The sequence below is a fragment of the Rhea pennata genome, chromosome 1, assembly GCF_028389875.1.
Source record: "Rhea pennata isolate bPtePen1 chromosome 1, bPtePen1.pri, whole genome shotgun sequence".
NCBI lineage: Eukaryota > Metazoa > Chordata > Aves > Rheiformes > Rheidae > Rhea > Rhea pennata.
In genome coordinates this window covers 94,436,264-94,458,668 of record NC_084663.1, presented here as the reverse complement: position 1 = coordinate 94,458,668, position 22,405 = coordinate 94,436,264, and the positions used below count along the sequence as shown (strand labels likewise).

General features: G+C 41.8%; 1 long non-coding RNA gene across 1 annotated transcript in view; it reads right to left on the bottom strand.

Annotated features, from left to right (window-relative positions):
* Positions 1–22,405, bottom strand: part of LOC134151342 (uncharacterized) — a 194,102-nt gene that overhangs the window by 83,851 nt on the left and 87,846 nt on the right. Inside the window, exon 2 of the long non-coding RNA XR_009960824.1 lies at positions 7,320–7,460. This is a non-coding gene — a long non-coding RNA (uncharacterized LOC134151342). The remainder of the gene's footprint in view (positions 1–7,319; positions 7,461–22,405) is intronic.

Genomic DNA, 22,405 nt, shown 5'->3' with positions numbered 1-22,405 from the left:
CCAGAAGGTCATTGGCCAGAAGGCCAAGCAAATAGGGAGGACTTGGTTTTATTTTAATTTCCATGATTGCTTGTTTTTTGTCTTGCTCCTGAGCACAGACTCCGAGATTCCTGCTGTGTTTCATTCCAGGGGCCTCAGTGCTCCTCTGGATTTCTGCCCTTGGCTCCTCACTCCTAGATCTTGGGGATGTGCTCAGCCTTCCCTGGATTGCTAGGACCGCAACTGCGTTCCTAAAGCTCCAAAGGGGCTGCCGGACTCTTAGAGGCAGCAAACAATTTTGCAGCTCCCGGGGAGCTCAGTAGGAATCGCGAGGCATCCCACGCCTCTTAAAAAAAGCAGACGCCTGTGTCTTTCACTGCCTGTATACAGATTTCAGTATTTAACTTCGGCCCACACGCTTGAAACTCCCGATCTTGAAAACACCCTCCCCATGTCCGGCGCGGCCGCTCAGGGCTGCCGGCTCGGCACCCTGCGCGGTGCGGCGCGGCAGCGCGGGGCAGCGCCGGGCGGAAGGCGGCGGCCGCGGCCGGCAGATGGCGGGCGAGCGCCAGGCCCCGCCGCCGCCGCCGCTGCCGCCGCCCCCGGGCAGCCGGAGCCCGGCAGCCGCGGGCGCTCCGCCGGGCCCGGCCCACGCCACTCTCCGCGGCGAGCGGCGCGGCCTGCCTGGGAGGGCGGGTAAGCTACCTGTCCTGCGACTTGGGGCGGCGGGAACAGTCCATTTTGGGGAGCCCTTCGTTATTTTTACTTATGAAAACGTCTTCCTATATGGAAGCCTCCTGAGATGCGTTAATGCTCACTGGAGCCAGTAACACTGTAATGTTCCTCCGTAAAATCTGTGTTTTATTGGACAGCCTGATCCTGTCTGCCTTAGCTGGTCAAATGAGGAGAAGGAGGCTCACACCTGGAAGATGGCCAGGGTAAGAGCACGGGAAGACTCTGCCCTGCTGTCACAGCTGTGGAGTCATCTCCAGCTGCACAAAGAGGTGGACACACCAGCAGCTCAGACTGGCGGGGCCAAAGAGGCAGTCTACACGAGCACCACTTAGTGGCCTGGAAAAGGGCGGGGCCACCTGGCATCACCTGAACCTCTAGCTCACGATTCCATAACTTTGCACGCATTCACGTCACAGAAATTCACAGTGGCAGAAGAAAAGGCAGAGCTGGACACGGGATATCCATCTTGCTTTTTGCTCTGAGCAGAGGGTGTTACTTCTTTCTCAGTCATGTTTTGGCACTAACTGCTTCTGATACTCTGAAGTAATGTCTTGTTTCTTCTGGTGAAAGCTGCTGGGCTGAAAGGGCTGAAGCCCTTTAAGGAGCATGCAGCATTTGCTGGGAGGACACAGGGAGAAGCAACACAGCCTCCTCCCGCTCTGCACTGCACAGAGTGGAGAGGCTGCTGCACCAAGGCAGACTGTCGCCAATCACAAATAAAAATACTACATTCCCAGCATTGAAACCTTCGGGGTTCCCTTATTTTAACAACCTGTCTGTAAGCCATCACTATAACCCTCTGATGATAGTTATAAACTGATATACAATATTACAAAAGATACCTGTCTTTCACAGTTGCGGATGATCGCCCACTGGCTTGTTGTTGCTCACTACCCATTATACCTATTTTATTATTCCATTTCAGATACAATACTCATGAGGTAATGCATATATTCAGGACATGTGTGGATATTATTCAATGGAAATCACCACACGCTCCCTATCAACTCCTGCCTGAGCTTCTTGGTGGCAAGTAGCCCCCAGAAGCAGCCATACTACAATGAGCAACGCTGGAGATGAAGTTTTCAGGTTTTGGGAAAATCTCAACTGGGGCAACAGCAAGAGTTCAGGAACGTGACAGGCAGCCAGGCTGCTACCACGCAGAAAGCCAGACCCCGGAGCACACAGTCCTGACCTTGGGAACCTGTCTGCTCTATGGCTGTTTCATCTTGTATCACCTGTGGCTAGCAGCAGCTAGTCTCCCTGGCAGGTAATTCCTCAGAGGACCCAGCTCCTCAAACTCTCACTGACTACAGCTACATCAGATTTTCAGCATCTTCAGGTTCAAAGCATGAGTTTAGAAAGAATATTTCATCCAAAGCCTGGAGTTAGGGAACTTCTGGGCTTCAGTTAGATTGTGGTATTCTTCCAAGTAACTCTCACTTCACACCCCAGTGCTGCAAATCTGAACTGGATCCTAAAATGATCCTGCCTTGGGATACAGACACATATCTTTTGTTCTAAATATCCTGTAATTCAGGGCATTCATACTTGGAGTTCTGGACCTAGTCTAGCTCTAATCTTTGCTGGCTTTGTGGAGTGCTTGTAGCAATATCAACAGGATCCTTATCCTCTCGAGTCAGATTACCATAGCATCGTGTATCTCCTGGGCTTCACTACTAAAATCACAGCTCTCTTCTTTTTCCATAATCCTCCCATACAGAACATTTTCTGGAAGGGGAAGAGGCGGCCTGAACACGTAGCCCCACTTCCCAACCAAAAAGGACAAACTCACTAGGAAGCATGGGCTGGGATCATGGGTCAACATTTGCCTTGTCTCTGTCTACCTGCTGCTTCACACTGGGGAGCATTTTGCACTGCTGCCCAGAAAATAAAAGACAAAAGATATATGTGTATATATATATGTATGCATATACACACACACACACACACACACACAAAGATAAATAGACATTTTATTTGGCTAGTTAGCATCTAGGTAAGACTATCCCTCTCCAGAAGACAAGAGGTGTTCAAGCCACTGGCTACAGCTTTAGGGAACAATGAACGAACCTGTAGGCTGTTACACTGCCAAACTCCCAAATATTCCCTTGCAGAGCACAGTTCGTGTAACAGGTCATTCAGCTGTATTTTAATGAAGTTCTGCCTAGACTTCCTGGCCTAGTGAAAAAAACATTGCTTAATCTCTTACAGCACTGGTTAGAAGAAAAAACCCAGACTGGACTATGTTATCATCTGTAATACTATAACACGTATTTTTCATTTTTGGCAGTTTCAGCGGCATTCAAAATTTTGCTGTGAAGTCCAAGGAAATCAAAATATGAACCCTTTGTTGATAACTTTTCTTCTGACATATATGTTTCTCAAAAAAGTGCTGACTTGGAACACAGAGAACTGAGATAATTGAAAATTACACAGTGTAAAGACACCGAGAATTGCCTTTTTGCTTTGGAGACCTAGGCAGGTTCAGGAAAATGTCAGTGTTACAATGCAGTAACTTTTCAGATGAAGGCCTATTGGTAATTTTTGATCTGTACTTAATCAGTGGTTTAAGAGCACCAGTCCCCTCAGGTCTAACTTCTGAGTTGGAAATAGAATAACTTTTGTTTTTCTAAGCAATTTCGACTTGTGGAGGCTGGACATCATTTTCTGCATCTTTGTTGCTGTTTTGTTAATAGTGAGTTGGACATTGAGCAATCAAATCACCAGTACTCATGAGCTATAATTTTCAGTTTTCTAAGGAAGATACATGAAATGGAAATTGGCAAACTTGTGATTCCACTTCAGGGTGTCTGGTGAAAATATTTTGGATCACTAACATATCTGAGAGAAGACTGGAGAATTGGCCAGACGTTCTGTATGTAACATGCCAGAAGAGCCAGAGCAGCAGCCACTTACAATTCAAGTGCTTTTTAAGGTTTTAGAAAGTTTAATTAGAATAGTATTCACTGTTTATGAAGTATAGCTTATAGAACAGTTACACAGGAAAGCTGAAATTATCCATTAATTGATAGCTTTATCCTGGGGATGTTTCCCCCCTCAATATAAACATTTGTCTTGAGCATTTTTTTAAAATTACGGTAGACTAGAGGCTTGCCAAATATTTAGTGGTTTTGTGAAGTTGTTTGGTATTCATGTCTACCACAGTTCTACAAAAAACAGTTCTAAGAGCTCTTTCTTTTGCCATACAGCAATCTAGAGAGGGGTGCAGGATAACAAGCTTTAAAGATGTGATAAAGAAAAATGTGATTTGTAGCTGCTTTCACAATTACAAAAAGAAAGCCTACACAGAGAAGCTGGATTCATGTCCTGCCAATATTTATTTCATGTTTATCATTAGGACAATAATTTTTCACATTCAGTCAATTCCAAAAGACAATGTTGTAATGTTTTCGGCTCTCAGGCTTCCCGCCTTCCCGAGAGCAGATCAGCGGCTGGCGGAAGCTCTCCCCTTCCCCACCCTTGTTTACATCCCCACCGGCCCCAGCAGCACAACTGGGGCAGCAGGACGCCAGAGAGCTCCAACACTCTTTGGTTCCCCTCCAGCCATGTCTGACACGGAACAAAGGTTAGACCACGTCTGGCCTTTGAGGAGTTTGGGCAAGAGAACAGGGTACACAAAAGGCCTGTCCTACATTTTGCCCTGTGCTGTGATCAAGTGTAAACACAGGAAAACAGAGTTTGCTCTCTTCTCATTCAGGCAATGCAGAGGTTTGTCACTTCTTAGTGCATTGCCTCCAACCCCGAGCAGCTGGACTGACCCACCTTCTCTTTCAACCAAGCAGGTGAATTGATCCACCTTGTTCACAGTCTGCTAACTCACTGCTTTTGCTCTGTAACCTCTGAGCTGGTCACAGCATAATCCTAGCACTGGTTGCAGCTACCAGCCAGCTACCATTGAGTTTTAAATGGCAGCCTAGACGAAATGTAAAGGACATATTCCTCTTCAGCCAGCATCTGCCACTGGCTGGGCAGAGTATGTTGCACTCTAACATCTGCATACCTTGGAGCTCTGAGAAACAGTTTCCAGCTGAGCTGTGATGGGTCTTTACTACCATTTATTTTTTAAGTGCCAAAAAGGATCATGGCAACTGGGTCAGTTGGTGGACTCAGGTCTACACTTGAGCATCAAGGTTACAAACTGGAAGCATCGAGGACAAAACTGAATTTATTTATTATTATTAAACTGAAACTGGGCTCTCAAATTAGCCATTCTGTAATCCGAGTTCAGTTTCAGGAATGCCTGTCTGGGAGATCCTGGGCCCCCTGGGAGATTAATCTGATCTCCCAGATCAGATCAGACCCCCTTGGGAGATCCATCTGAGATCAGCTTTCAGTAACCTCATATTGTGTGGAAGAACGTGTGCCTTAAAAAATCTGTTGAAAAGTCACCCACAGGCTGAGTCACATCCCAGGAGGAAATGACAGCCCATGAGAAGCAATACAATATATTACTGTCAGCCCACTGTTAAATTCCCTGAAAGGCTCAAGTGAAGGATTCTGTTATGTTACTCCTAAGCATTCCATTGGAGACTCTTTATTAAACATCTTGACTTCCTATGACTACACATGAATAACCTTGTTTATTGCTACCTACATTTCAAAATCAGGTGCTAACCTTTTATGTACATGCAGTTTAAACTCTGTCACGTGGAGGACAATCATAAACGTCTTCTGCCAGGAATGGAGTGAGAACAGCCTCTGTTTTATCTAAGGATGATACACATAAGCAGCTTTTCCTTTCTGTTTACAAGCCTGGTCTTTTGCTGTCTCAGACTGGGAGGAATGTGAAGAGAGGCCAAACCATAGGACAGACAGCAACATTTCCTCCACTCCCTCTACTGTTACAAGGCAAAGCATCAGATACTTATCAAAGAATCACTAGTTCACCTTCAGTTCTTAAGTATTTGTTCTTACTTAGTATTTGTTTGCACACTCAGACAGGAACATGGGAGCGGCCATAGATAACAACCCTTACGTTCACAGTCTTTGACATTTGGTGTTCGGGCTGGCAGACAAAAAAAGAAAACCAACACTGACTCCTTTCGGTGCCAGACAGCTGCTCACTCTGCTCCCTCTGTGCCTGATTTCAACTTTTGCTACACCATTGTTCAGCCTCTGCTGTGCTCTCCTCTTGTTCTGCCCTCCCACCTCTTTGTGAGAGCTGACATGATATATACCCTTCCGGCTTGGCTTGCAGAATTGAAGGGGTCAGTCAAGACCATCTGCAACCTCCGTGTCTAGTTCCCATCCTCTACTAAAGAAGCACTGCATTACAACATCTTCTGATACATGACTTAATAATTTAAACAACAAAACCCAAATAACTAACAAATGGAAAATTATGTATTTGTTTCTCTCACCAGCCTAAGATTTTTGAGGTTTTTTTGTCCTGCCTAACTTTTTACAGTACTGTGGTGTCAACCACATAAAATTGGCTTTCTGAAACCCCATTTCTCCTTTGGAATGCCAGCAGCTTGGTACCATGTGAAAGGTACACTATAGAATTACTGGTGAATTAACTGCATCCTAACTAGCCACAACTAAAGGGTTCTTATTAATGCCTAAACATGGTTCATCATTCAGTGCCTAATAGCCAGCACTTAAAACATGTTCTGTGATACTCTCTACCAAGCTCCTAAAGCCTTTTATGTCTGGTGCTTGATACACCATACTTTCTAAGAGATGATTCTTGAAGACACACAATCAAACCTAGATTAAGAAATCCTAACACTTTCCTCAGCTTCATTTCCTTCCATAAACAGAAGAAATATTTGCTGTCAGATGACTTCATTTGAGAGAACTTGTATCAGCATTTATGTTGGTGCCAATCCACATCCTTGACTAGGAACACGATCAGATATGCAGCAAGTTTCCCCACTGGAGGTGTTACAATATCTAGAGCAATATGCATAACTTTACAAATGTCAGCAGTGATACTTACTGTATTAAATACATGGGGTAAAAAGAGTAGAAAGGGTAAAAATCAGAAATTTTACTTCTCTGTCCCCAGACCACTGCACTTCAGCTAACACAGGCTATTAATTAGAAACTTTTTTTTTAAGGGCTTGCAGACCCTTGAGAACATCATCTTCTGAACAGTCCATTCCCTCCGAGTAACCTGTCTAACCTTAAAAACAAATTAGATTATGATTTTCAAAGACCTAGAATGTTGTAGAGGGTATCACCTGAAAGAAATTAGAAAAGAACTCGAGACAAGCCTGGATTCAAAGATACTTAGTTGACCAGCTTCTCTGTTGAAATTAAAGGAAGTAAGGCATCAACATTTTTCTATGGATTTTGACCGTGGTTACATTTCTTCCATTCTGATGACTTTTTAATACAGAATATACAGAGCAATTAAAAGAAAAGTTGGTACCATCAGGAAGACATGCAAGGCCAAGAGAGTAACCTAATATGGATGCAATAGGCCTATCATAAGATACATTTAATTTAAGGCTTGGTGAAAGGCATATTCCTGAGAAATTTCACCTAAGGAACAATGGAACCTCATTTTGAGTTTATAAGGACTTGCAAGACAGTGGAATACAAAACCCGACAGATGGTTCTCAGGATTGGCTTACTTTTTGTACAGTAAATCAGCTCTTCTTTACTTCATCCTGCCTGGTGCTCAGTATTCTCTTCTCTTACTGAAGACAGTGGAAATTCCTGTGGACATCCTTCAAGTCCAAGGGGGCACTCAATACCTCTCAAGGGCAGTTCCTCTGTCAACAAAAACACAGTCATAGGTTATATTTTAGCAAACACATGCTCTAAGAAGTATTTCCTCAGACAACTTCTGTGTGTGCCTACAACCAGAACCAGACGCAAAAAGGTTCTTTTTAATTACTTGTGAATTTTAATCCTTTATGACCGTTAACATCCTAAAAACAAAGCATCTCCCTATTCTTGTCACAGAATCTGATACAAATCTGATACAAAGGCATTCCCTCCAATCCCCTAAATTCTATTCCACAGTACATCTTAAAGCTGTGGGAAAGTTCACCCCTCCCTGAATTCAACAACAGAGGAGGATCATCAGCAATTAAAGGATTTTATCTCCTGCTGTATTTATTTCAGGATCTGGCACTTCCATATTGTAGAAGAAGCTTTAAGCAACAACCTTCTTCTGTCAGTACTCTTTAAAATATCTGCAGATGTAGGCTATTTCCCAGAAAAGAACTGACATTTACAAGTGAGTCCTTGTATGTGCATTTGCAGTGGTGCCAATAAAACTCCAACTCTTGCAGTTCTGAAAATGCTTCATGTATTACTGAGAACATGGCTATACAAAGAAAGAGGTTCATTAGATCTTTCATTCTTTCTAAATACAGGAAATGTTTTCCCTTTTCACATAGTTTCTGCCTTATATAATTATAATGCAGTTTCCTTCCTTCTTATTGTAACATTGTTGATGATGGATCAGCTTCCTAGGCCACATGGAACTGAGACGGAGTAACCATCATTATGAATTCCTTGAGCATCTTTCCATGTTTTCAGATGGCCAGAATTCAAAGAAACACTGATGATTTGTGACGATTGGATAATACGCTGACATATCGAAGTCAAATGTTAGAATCTTTAACCATCATCATTGCTAGCGATGGGTAACCCTGTAAGTTTCAGAATCTGGACTTTTTCTGTTGTTGTTCTTGACCATTCTAAGTTACATATGTATGTAAGGGACTTACATCTCAAATTAGCTAGCTGATGATAGATTTATCAGAACTGGATTTTGTCAGCTGTGTTTTGTTATTAACAAACTCTCAGCTGTCATATTTTGCTTTTTCCTATGACAAAAATAATAAAAAAAATCATTGTTTTGCTCATGGACTTTTATCCTGGAAGAAACAGAAACAGTATGCTCCTTCCAAGTTTTCTGTCAAATGAAACTTTAATTATTGCCTTTCAAAATATTTTTTCCTTAATTCTAAGGCAATGACTAGCATTAAAGATGCACACTACATGTACACCATTAGTATAAATGCAGATGTTCATTGCCAATCTAAATATAAATGTAAATGATTAATAAACCATCTCATTTATAAAGAACATATAAAATAAACTATTATTCAGCAAGGTTGAAATTGCAACTGCCTTCTGAGACCTGTGCCTCCCAGGTTTAATTTGGACTAATGGTTATTTCTGTAATGTATTATCTGTTATGCAAATTCCAGAGCTTGTTTCATCTTCTCATCCACCCCAAATGCTTCAAATAACCCCCAGCTACTGTTTATCATCCCAGATTCTGTATTTCCAAAAGTATAATGCCTGCTATACAGAGCATCTGAAGGGACACATCTGACAATGTAGCTATTTCTGTATAAACATCCTCAGGAGTCCTTAATTACCAAGTTTCTTATTATCAGCATAAGTTCATTCTGCCAGCAATCGCAACAGAGTTTCTCTTAGATAAAATCTACGAGGGTTTTCTCTTACTTATTTGCAGATGCAAACTCAGCTGGTCTGGGGTAGGGTCAGGCTCTAAGTAATTGAAAGCCTGGTTACCACTCAAATACAGCGCACTAAGCTGTTATTGTAGTCTGTTCCCATGCCTACATGGAGCTACCAGTGTATTTTTTTAAGTAACAAATCAAACATTTACCAGAAAGCGGGGTAGGGGGGACATCCTATCACAGCTACAATTGCAACTTCCAATTCACTTGGAGCAAAATTCACCCAAACAAAATACAGACCTGCAGAACACCCTTGCTGGTGTGGCAGAAGAACCAGCTGCCTGCAACTTCAGCAGGAGCAGCCATACTGTGGGCTTCTGCATGTCTTTAGAGCAAAGGAGATGCAGGTATGTGCTGCCTGCCTCTCAAAAGGTATGAGTGGAAGGGGAGCTCACCTGGGGTTTGTTGTGCTCACCAGTCCCTGCTGAGTTCTTCATATAGGCTCAAATACCCTACCTTCCTTTTTAAAATTATTTTTTAAGAGAGAGGGAGGGGGCTTTCATATATTTCTCCCCCGTGCCACAAGGCATTGTTGTATGCATGCAGGTTGGAAGCTACTAGGCAAGTCTTGGTGAGGATGTTGTATAAGGGCTCCATGCTGTTTACATTTCATGCTAACTCTCCCATGCAACTGTCAGCCCTACTGTAGTTAGTCCAGCAGGGAGTAAAAACAATACCAATAGTGGTGGTACTGTCTGGCTGACCAGGGCTGTGTACTGCGAAGAGCTTTCTCTCCCATCCGTTCTCTCAAGGGATGGGCACAGTTCTCCAGCTGGCAGACTGCCTTCTCCCCTGTAATCTTATATCATACAATGACAAGAGATGATACCTGAGCTAGGCATGTCTAGACCCTACAACAGGAGGGTTAATGTTTAAATTGTCTCAGACTGGAGTGTTTAATGTGCTAATGTATCTGCCTTCTGCATAGCTGCAAAGCCCTCCATACAGACAGAATGATGTGCAGTGCAATGGCTAAAAGGAAGGCTGTAAAGCCAGTTACAGTGAGCTTTTGGGTTGAATGTTTCAAGGTTGGGTGTGCTTAAATTTATGTAAATAAAAGAAGTTACCTAGTGGACACAGGTAGTTTAGGTATATAAGCACAGATGGAGTTTGGTGAATGGACAAGAATTTGAATGTTCTGGCCCTTTGGAGACAAGATTAGGGATGCAAAGTTGTCTATTTCAGTAGGTAAAAATAAAAACTAGCTTGCGGTTCAGTTTCAAAAATTTCTCAAAATGAATGTAGTTTCCATCAAAACCTTAACGAAATTATAATAAAAATGTCCATGTGGACACAAGGAAATGAATACTTCTTTGGCAACAGCTAGTAGTCAGCATGGATTCACCAAGGGGGGAAATCCTGCTTGACCAATCCGGTAGCCTTCTATGATAGCACGACTGGCTGGGTAAATGAGGGGAGAGCAGTGGATGTTGTGTACCTTGACATCAGCAAGGTTTTTGACACTTTCTCCCATAACATCCTCCTAGATAGGTTCGGGAAGCATGGGTTAGAGGAGAGGGCAGTGAGGTGGATTGAGAACTGGCTGAAAGACAGAGCTCAGAGGGTTGTCATCAGTGGCATGGAGTCTAGTTGGAGGACTGTGGCTGGTGGAGTTCCCCAGGGTTCAGTACTGGGTCCCATCCTATTCAACTTCTTCATCAGTGACCTGACCAAATGAGAGAGGTTATGGCAACCTGTTTGCTGAGGATACGAAGCTGGGAGGAGTGGCTGACACACCTGAGGGCTGTGCTGCCATTTAGAGAGACCTGGACAGGCTGGAGAGCTGAACGGAGAGAAACTTCCTGAAGTTCAACAAGGGCAAGTGCAGAGTCCTGCACCTAGGCAGAAATAACCCTAGGCACCAGTACAAGCTGGGGGCTGACCTTCTGGAGAGCAGCTCTGCAGAGAAAGAGCTGGGAGTGCTGGTGGATGACAGGTTGACCATGAGCCAGCAATGTGCCCTCATGGCCAGGAAGGCCAATGGTGTCCTGGGGTGCACTGGGAAGAATGTTGCCAGCAGGTGGAGGGAGGTGATCCTGCCCCTCTACTCAGCCCTGGTGAGGCCTCATCTCAAGTACTGCGTCCAGTTCTGGGCTGCCCAGTACAAGAGAGACATGGAGCTACTGGAGAGAGTCCAGCGTAGGGCTACAAAGACGATCAGAGGGCTGGAGCACCTGCCCTATGAGGAAAGACTGCGAGAGCTGGGCCTGTTTAGCCTGGAGAAGAGAAGACTGAGGGGGGATCTTATCAATGTTGTCTAAGTACCTGAAGGAAGGGTGTCAAGGGGATGGGGACAAACTCTTTTCAGTTGTCCCATGCAAAAGGACAAGAGGCAATGGGTAAAAACTGAACCACAGGAAGTTCTGCCTGAATATGAGGAGGAATTTCTTCACTGTGAGAGCGACAGAGCACTGGAGCAGGCTGCCCGTGGAGGCTGTGGAGTCTCCTTCTCTGGAGATATCCAATGCCTGCCTGGATGCAACCCTGTCTAAGATGCTCTGGGTGACCCTGCTTGAGCAGAGGCGTTGGACTAGATGATCTCCAGAGATCCCTTCCAACCTTATCCATTCTGTAATTCTGTGATTCTTGGCTATTACTCCTCTAAATCATCCCTTGATTTCCATTTGTTTTCCTTTACCCTCTTGAATCAATCACTAACCAACTAATTACCTGAGATGACTGTCTCAAGCTAGTTCTTGTATCATTAGAAAAGATTACACTTGAGATGAGATTTGTTTCTTCTCCTTCAATGATTGAAACCTGGCCTTGAGAACTTGGTTATGCAATGGACATCAGCAAGCCACAGGTCAGGTCTATACTGTGGGGAGCAATCCTGGCCTCTGGGGAGAGGAACATACGAGGCAGAAGTTCCCTGTTATCTCCTGAGACAAAAATAAAATTGGTAAGAAAAACATTATAAATGAGTAAAAGTGATGATATGTAACTAAAGGACAGAAAGAGAAGGAGGAAAAAGAACAGATGAAACCAATAACTTGAAAAGGATCTAGATGTTGTGCAAAACAAATTAGTGAAAAATCAAGAGGTAAAATAACTGTAAAAAAGAGGCCCTGAAAAATGCAGGCTGGGTGAAGGAAGGCTAAGAACAGGGAGCTAGTCAGGAGTGCATAGCAAAGATCAGAAAATGAAGTATGTATTTAAATTGGCACCAACAGAAAATTACTATAAATATAGGAAAAAAATGTTAATGCCCCGTAAAATACCAACCAAATACCAGCCAAAGAGGCTAACTGGTATTAAAATATTTTTCTAGCTCCAGGCTTCACTTGACATTAAGAATTCTTGGAAAGGTAGGCTAGAATTCTGTTTTTTTCTACTCCAGGCCTGTTCTGAACACGTGAAGAAGTACACATTGCCTTTTCTGAGCAATCTTGCGTGGATTCTCGCTTTGAACAGCCCATTAAACATGTTTCTTTTGTATTAACCTATACTATAGAAAAGGTACATAATCCTGGATGAGCTCTCTGACCAAACACAGAATGTACCAGCCCATTATAATTGTTCCAGTGAATTACGGCATTGATGAATAAGCAATGATGACTTTTCCATATGTTCCACAACCAAAACAAGAATCATGACCTACGGAATATTCTCCTCGTGGAAACTCTTAACTAATTCTGTGTAGGCAAGAGTATTTTAAAACCACTTTGTGATCAATTTCATTATAAACATGCAATACTTGGCACATACATTTTATCCTTAAAAGATTAAGCATTAAAGCATGCCCTTGAAACTGTCCTTGATATTTTACAGGTAAGAAATTGAATCAATAAAACATTATGTAATTGGTTGAAGTTAGTGTGATGACTCAGTGGCAGGGTCAAGGGCAAATATCAAAGTTCATTTCAGCTTTGCCCATGTTATGAATATACTGACCATGGTTTCTCTAATAAGTGTTCTGATTCACAGTGTTAGAAACAGGCATCCTTGAAAAATGCCCTTAGAGTATTCTGAAAGAAGCCAAGAGAGCTTTTCTTCAGTTCCATTATATGCCTCTGAAAACAGTGCCTACACTCTGAAAGTCATTTGCTTGCTACATTTGGACAGTCAAATTCCAAGGTATGGCATGATGTACAGTTACATCAGCTCTGCAGTGAACACAGCATAAGGCACATAGGAAAGGAAAGCTCAAAACCTCACTGAAGAATGGGATGTTTTGTTTTTTACTGATGCACATATCACTGTCCAGTTTTGCCGAGTTGTATAAAGATGACAGCACTAACCTGCAGATGTGCTCTCACTCATTGTACCATAGTGAATCACTATGAGAAATGGTTTGGGTTTTATTTTGATAAGCACTGTACAAGTCATGGGGAAAAAAATCTGTAATCCACAGAACTCTGACTTAGATGTAGTTAGCCACCATTTCATAAAGACTTTCACCTGTAACACTGGAAATTGTCCTCAATTTACAACAAGAGAATTCACTGATAAAATGCCACCTAATACAGCCAAAGTATCAAAATTCTTCTCATACTGTTGTCACAACACATACAAGGGGCTGCAAAGCAAGGCTCTGGTCTCACCTGTGGGACAGGGTTTGCAGAAGTGATCAGTGACAATTTCTACCATGATGTAGGCACCCGACTTCCAACGGTCACAGCTCTTTAGCTAGATACTGAAGCCAGATAGTGTTAGCACCCTGAGCATCCAACTTGAAATAGTGCACATCCCCAGAAAATCAGCTCCCTAGTTTCCACCCTCACCTCTTAGAGTTATCATATACGTCATTGTAAGAGTGTAGGACCCAAATATCGTGAGTCTCTGGAACATCTTAGCCCAGTCTATTCATTTTGCTACTTACAAGCAGTCCATATAAAATAGATTTTGGGTTGTTTCAGAGATACCCAGTGACCCAGATAATAATATCTCTGCATAGAAACATAAGAAGGAAAAACAGCGGCTCCCTGGCAGCCTTGCTGATGTATATTGCTGACCAATAAAATGTAAAGCAAGTCTCTGATCATTTGCCAGGGTCACATCTGAGTGCAGACAAAGTAGCAAGATCACAGAGCGATATTTTCCCTTGTTCCTATTACCTGAATGGATTATGACATGTGTTTTACATTGGATACGCAAATTGATTCATATAAAAGGAAAGGTTAAATGTAGGCTATTTCTTAAGCCATGCTTTCCTAAGGTTTGTTCAGATTCAGAGAGGTATGTCTTACTTTCCTTTTCAGGCTTTCTTGCTTGCTCCTGAGTTTATAAAAATATTTTCTGAGGGGGCTGAGTAGAGGATAGTTTCACTATTTTTAGCTATTTCTGCCTTTCTCTGAGTATCAAGGGATATCACTGAGAGCAGAGAGGCCAATGAGTGCTGGGACCTTTTGGATTCAGGGAGACAACAAAGAGGAAACACTGCTTAAATAGAAAAAAATAGAAGAAACACAATTAGGGAAGGCTCCTACTCAAGAAACGCCTTTTTCTTACTTGCTCAACATTACTTCACAGAATCACAGAATGGGTAAGGTTGGAAGGGACCTCTGGAGATCATCTAGTCCAACCTCCCCGCTCTGCAGGGTCATCCAGAGCATGTTAGACAAGGTGGCACCAGGTGGGCTTTGAATATCTCCAGAGAAGGAGACTCCACAGCCTCCACGGGCAACCTGCTCCAGTGCTCTGTCACTCTCACAGCGAAGAAATTCCTCCTCATATTCAGGCAGAACTCCCTATCGTCCAATTTGTGCCCATTGCCTCTTGTCCTTTCGCATGGGACAACTGAAAAGAGTTTGTCCCCATCCCCTTGACACCCTCTCTTCAGGTACTTAGACAACATTGATAAGATCCCCCCTCAGTCTTCTCTTCTCCAGGCTAAACAGGCCCAGCTCTCGCAGTCTTTCCTCATAGGGCAGGTGCTCCAGCCCTCTGATCGTCTTTGTAGCCCTACGCTGGACTCTCTCCAGTAGCTCCATGTCTCTCTCATACTGGGCAGCCCAGAACTGGACGCAGTACTTGAGATGAGGCCTCACCAGGGCTGAGCAGAGTGGCAGGATCACCTCCCTCCACCTGCTGGCAACACTCTTCAAAATTTCAAAATTTTGTAAACAAAAACAGAGTCTAAAGGTAAATATTGCACATGAACATGGCAGCTCTACTTCTGTGTGCCTGTAGGTTCCTAGCCCCAAATCTATCAAATTTACCTAATCAAACTCAGTACTGCAGGATGGCTTAATGTGGACTTACTAGCCTCTGACCAGTTCCCAGCCATACAATGTTCACATGGCAAAAGTCATTAACATACTGGGAACACTGACAGTTCCACTGGCAACCTTAATAGTAAAGCCAGAATGTCCCTTATGTCCTTTGCCTTCTATTTTTCTCTTTGCAAGTCAGCCTTTGGTTGCGTTGAGTGCTTTATAATGCAGGTCTGCCTCCAGAAACATACATTGGCTACTACTGTAATACAAGCCATACAAAAAATACAACTGTTTTCTGTAACTATTTCTTTATGATGAACACTTACATGTTAGGAACAGGTAGCTTGCATGACTGTATTAAGGATGGCTCCATACGCACCCAGGCATCCTTGCAAGGACCCACAAAAGGGTTGATGAGTCTATTCTTTGTGTTTGTACTTTAGGTTTTGTTTTCTTTTTGGAACTTAACTCATTTTTGTTAAGTTGCTCAAAAGAACTTAATGGGATTGGAGTTTCACACTGTGCTGAAGAGTTTACGATGTAGAAAAAAAAACTGGCACTGAGAGAAAAAATGACAAACTCATTAAAATATTTAGACATTGTACTGATGTAGCCACTTTCATTCAAGAATTTCAAAAACACATTCTGAACATTAATCACCACTCCCAGATGCCATGTATAAAAAGTATTACTGAACCAAATACAGATGAGACATAGCAGAGAAGCTAAATGACTTGGCTGAGCTCATCTGGGATGTAATCCAAATATTCTGTTCAAATACACGGGTACAGCCATTGCTCTTGCCTTAAAACAGATTCAGAAGGTTGTCCACAGCTCTGGAAGAGGATCTGGGAATGCACACCTGCAAGCAGCCTGCTCTGGTCACCACACCTGGACTGCTCCCAGAATGAACAGTAGGAATGGGCATTGTGAGTCTATTCTGAAAAATGACGGAAAGTTGCCACTGTCTAAGTCTACATTTATGATGGATTTTTCATTTCTTATCAGGTTTGCTCAGATAATACACATGCCCATAAGCACATGCACATTTACCTATGGTTTCTTTCCTTTTCACATATCATGCTGGTAATAATTCCTCAAGTCAGGTAGCTTTAACCCTTAACAACACTTTTTGCAACCTGATGAAGGAAAACAGAGTTACCACATGTAAATGAGGGCACAATTCAGCCTTGAGACAAACTAATGGTGTACTCAAAAAAAAAAAAAAAAAAAAAAAAAAAAAAAAAGGAGAGAGAAAGAAAAAAGAAAAAAAAAGAAAGAAAGAAAAAAAAGATTCTGTCTTCTGTCTGGCTCCGAGCTGAACTGAATCTGCATGTCTAGTAGTAAAGGACAGTAATCTTTCAATATGAAAAGCTTTTAATAGGAAAACATGAAAACCATATGAAGCCTGATATAACACCATTGAAATGAAGTAAAAACTGGAAGCTGTTTTTACTGTCATCCCCCAGAGCACTATTTTGGAGTAGAACAGTGAGTCAGCTGTGATGAGATGCTATTTCTTCCAGGGAGGAACCCAAGGTGCACTTCTGGTAGTAGAATTGACATCTCACATTCTGGGTCGCATGTTGCAAAGGCTCTCATAGCTGGCAGTGTTATGTATCCCTACTGCTGACAGAGAAGCAATCAGCTAGCAACTGTTTTCCCCTGTAGGTCAGATCCAGGAGTATGGCTGCAGTGCCATACGTAGATGCATCCAGGTCTCCTTGCATAGACCCACAATAAACTTTCTATGGAGATTATTCATTATGCTCACACTTCTGGGATTTGTTTCCTTTTCTCCATGTAAGTCATTTTTGTTAAGTTGTTTAGTGTCACTCAAGCAGATGACACCAATAGATTCAAATGTCTCACTTTATTATCAGACTTGTTCATAGTGAAGCCATCACAGTCCAGGAAGACTTAGTCCAAGGAGCACTAGAATGGAAGTTAAATGCATTCTGGGGGAAGTGCATGCTGCAAGGCCAGCCTGCAGGGTACTATGTTGTCCAGTCACACACTGCTGCAGGCTCTTCCTGCGGTAAAGCTCCCTGGGACAAGCATACATACTTTGCACAGATCCTATCTATTTTTATTTCTATGCTGCTTAAATTCTCAATATGAAGTCAGAAAAGCATGTACATACATTACTGAAATTCTTATAGAACATTCAGTTCATGGAAAAAACAACACAGTCTGAAATGGGGAATTTTTTTACCCTCTCTCCTCTTTCTCAGTGACTTCTGCTGGAATGAATAGAAACAGTAAGTCTTAGAGGTCAGGATTTTATGCTAATCTGTTTTACAAGGTGCAGAACATGTAAACTTTGTTCCATGGGACTCCTTCAGAAGCCGTTAATTCAAATAATGTCACTAAGATCTCGTTTGTACTTATAGATTGCTCACAGCAAAAGCCTATGGAGAACTGAGACTAAAAGAAGGGCAGGTGGCACAGCACTGCCCCTTTCAAAACAAAAGTGGGAGGAAATAGACTGATTCTTGACTTAAGCCAAGTTTATTATTTTAAACTGCTTTTGTGAATCTCACTGGGTTTTAGTTGGTAAAAATAGCAAGCTCTGAAAATGCAAAACATAAGAATTACAATAAATAATCCTTTCTTAAAATCACTGGTTTTATTGTTCCTTCACAGGTCTAAAATTTGAAGAGAAATTTGCTTGGCGCCACAGTATCATTGACACTAATATCCAAACCTTTAACTATTAACTACAATAATAATAATAATAATAATAATAATAAAAACATGTTTATATGTTTGTAAGTAATTTAGCCTTAGTTTGAGAAAGCAGCCCTTGACTGAAGGAGGTTCAGGAAAAGGTGGTTATAAAGTTATTGCCAAAGACTCACATGTAACAAATGCTCTTTGTGCAACAAGTATACTTAGTAACAGTAACGGTAACCTTTCTGTTTTGGAAATTGCAATTTTCGTCTAGCTATCAGTTCCAAAAAGATTATCACAGATGATCTTTGGCCCACGCAATGGGACTCACGGTAAGTGCTTGTGCCATGAGAAATAGGCCTCTACAATAAATGCTGTACCTTGAACCGAACTACAGAGGCAAACTGGGGTCTCTTCGAAGTACAAAGAAAGTAGTGTTGCAGTTTTTGAGATCTCTCATACTGAACCTCGCATGAGTTTGCATTCAGAAGGGACCTTATGAGTAAGATGCTCAGTTATCCCATTCATATTGTATACTAAAAATTGTTGGGCATGGGAAAGGTGTTAGGTGATAAGTATCCTGTGATGAAATACTCTTCTGTTAGCTTATTTTGCCAATCAGATAATGTTCTCCTAGCTCCTCCTACTTTCTCCTAGCTCCTATACTGCAATAAACAAGTGCTGTCAAAGCTTTTCTGTTACAGAAGGATCAGGAGTCAAGGACAGAAAAGGAAAGTATCATCTGAGAAAAATACACCTAGGAGAAAACATAGGTCATGTGCCTGCTACAAGCCCTATGTATAGTCCAATTGTATAACATTTTCTGTATGTGACTGCCATGCCATTTCTGCATGCCTACAAAGAAGTGCAGTATGGGCACAGGTGGGCAGGCAGATCTGCACCCACAGAATAAAGCAGGCGTGGTACAAATGTAAGGGCCAGGGATGTTATTCTTGCCTTTTAGCAGGAGTAACAAGTGCAACTCCCACTTCTGCTTCACTGACATAAGTTATGGGTGCTATTCCCTGCAGATCTTTTTGGTGCCCAGGTGAGACACCCATGCAGAGCTCCACAGAGATTTTTTTATGTGATATCACTTGATTTTCTCAGGGAATATTGCATAACTTTGTGATTGATGTAACAGGACAGGCAAGTGCTGACTGTTCCACCATGCCCTAAGGGATGAAGAATCAAGGCCTATAGGTAGAATCAAATATTGCAGTCCATGTCCAGCCGGAAGTTGAGAATGAGAATCAGAGATACATAGAGCATAGGATAAGGCAAGCACACAACCACAGTGAAGTCAAAGATAGTTGCCATATTGCCAGACTGAGACTAAGATATGAGATAGGAAAGCCTGGCTCAAGTCTAGGCTAGATGAGCAGAACCCACAGCAGAAGAGAAGGAAAGAAGAAAAAGAGGATGCAGGCAGAACAGGCTGGACTTGGGATCCATTACCACAATTTATTGAGTGTCTTCTCTTGTTATTGTAGCTATAAAGTGGTGCCAACTAGCCATCAGGGTCAGATGGGGATGATGGCAAGGGGCTGACTACAGCTAGCTGCTGCCCCAAATTCTCTGCTACCAAAAGCATCTGCTTAGTACCTACAGCTGCACCATCTTTCTCCTTCACTCAGAGAAAGATGACAAGATAATAGATTCCTGAGAGCTATGAGGCATGCAAGGATACAGTCTCATAACTTTTGATGATGTCCAGGCAATATAGAACAGTCTTCAAGAGAATTTAATTTAATACTGCTTCTCTTCACTGTACCAAAGAAGACTAAAAGTTCCCCTAGATAAACTAAAAATGAGGCCCCAAATGGTTCTGAATTATTTCTAGAGTGTTGTTTTTTAAAATCTTCTTCAGGGAGCAAGGAGGCTCTTGATCCCTACTGGCAGGACTGTAACACAAAATAGATTGAATACCCCAGTGCCAAGCAAGATGGTGGATGAGATTAGCTGTTGTTCCTACATTGTATGTGCAAGACAAAAAACAAACTTCTGGATGGATGTCAATGTTATTAATCTCTAGGATCTTGACCTGAGCAAAATGTAAGTAATTTTAATGCCTACGTAAGCAAAAAATGAGTACTCTTCAGTAAAAAAAATAGGTGCTTTTAACTTTGTTAAGATTTGTTTTATCAGTTGTTGCCTTGGAGGACTATACTGATGGAGTTAACTTTACAACAGCTTCTGTGAAACATAAATATATCTATTAGTTTCAAGGAAGTTGTCAGCTTTCCTACTATAGATAGGATACTACAGATGACAACACTGGTGTTGTCAGAGCTACAGTCTTTTATATCAATGACTCATGTTAAAAGGACCTGGAAACAAACCTGCCCTTTACCATTGTGTCTCTGTGACACTTTCAGTACCTGATGGAGGAAAAGTGAAGGTGAGTTTATTCCCAAGCCAAGTGAGCTGGATGATTAGCTCCTTTAAGTGCTCCAAACACTCTTTGATTGGAAAGCAACAAATTATTTGGAAGGGATCCTGGCTTGTAATCTGATTTTTCTCCATGAAGTATGTGATAGTGAAGAGATATCAAAAGCAGTAAAATTCTTTATCATTATACAGGAAGTTAACCTAGTCATTTGGAAGATCTAAAATACTTTTCAGTATGAGCTTCAGAAAGACCACAAATTGTTAGGCAAAAATTTTCACAGTTGCTCAGAATATCAGTGATTGATTAGAAGCTACTGTGTCTGTGATCTAACAGTAATCACAAACCTCTCTATAATTAATTACCTGGGTGATTAGGCATCTTATATGAAGGCTGAAGCAAAGAAAGTTTAACGTCCTGCTGTTCAGCAATAGAAACCACCTGAGTTCGGAAGCAGATTTGGCCCTAGGTGTGCATTGTAAACAGCAAGGAAAGGAGGAGATGAATAGCATGGCCTCAAGAGCTTTGTTGACTGCAGCTCGCCAAAAAGACAAGTGTGGAGCTGAGGGCAAAATAACTGCTTTGGTTCAACTTGTAGTCAGATGAACAGGATTTGTGTATTCCTTTATGCACAAGCAGAACTGCATCAAATATGTACCTTATCACCATCAGGTTGTTTTTCCAAACAGAAATAACTTGTAGGAATTTTATATTGCCTAATAGCTGAAATTAAAAGAGGAGCATCAACTTTCCTTGCAAAGGGATATCACCTTGGTAGCACACATTTTCCCTACAAGAAACTAATTGCAAGATCATATAGCTAGCCATTAACTTAAATGCCTACATAACACAGCTGTGTGAATTTAGGCAGCTAACAGGATGACATATTATAGTCTGTATTAAACACAGTTAAAAGTCAAAAGCCTCATCAAAAACTTTCAACTTATAATCAGGGCAAGGATGTTGACCCTCAACCCCAAAACAGTTTGCAAAAAATAGTAAATATTCACAGAGCTAGTAAAAGATGCTAGCAAACATACTGAATGTCACCTAATTATCAATGCACTAGTAGGAAATAAAGTGAGAACATAATAACAAACCATCGTCAGCCAGTAGATTTGTTTGGCACACAAGTGAAAGCCATCACTACAAGATAAACAACTCACAATAAGGATAAAATGCCATACATGCAATAAAAAGCAAGCATTTGAAAATAAGCACTGGGAAATCAGAAAAATCTGTATTCAGTAATCCCTCAGTAGAAGCTTTTGACCTGGAAATTAATGAGACACAGTACAAGACCCCCACTGTAATTTTTGCTGTCACTTCTCAGAGCAGGAACTTGGAATTGTAAACGAAGAGGACATGTTTGAACAAATACATTCAAATAACATTTGGGTTGCTCAGAATATAAAGTAATTTATAGCATAGCTTTCTCAGATGTTTACAAAGCTCTATGTGGAGCATTAAGAAACAAAGAATTCTTTAACTGCAGCATGGGTAGCTCCATCACTAACTCCATGCCAAAGGGTAAGGACAGAGGAAAGAGAGTTGTTGCTAATTTTAGTAAAACAAATGGAATTATTAATGATGTCAAAATGAAGCAATGGAAATGGCTTTTCCTGCTGTTCCTTCTCTTTTCTCGTGGTGCTCTTGGATGTGGGGCCATTTTGGTTTTCTACTCTGTGCCACGGAGATGGGTTTAGTGTTTTTTTGCTTATTCTGCTTCCATGTTGCATAGGGAGGACAGGCAAACAGGCCTTTATTACCCACTTCCCAGTACTATAACATGTTAAATAGGTATAATTTATTTCGGATGCTGACTTTTCCTCATTTTTTCAGTGAACAAAAGGTATATCCTGTTATGACTATGTTCTACTTATTCTATGCATTTGAACTTTCCCTAAACCTTAGTTTCTGGGGAAATTCAAAAAAAAAAAAAGTGTGTGTGGCAGGTTCTTTAATTCATTTTTAGCTGTAGCACAATATTGTAT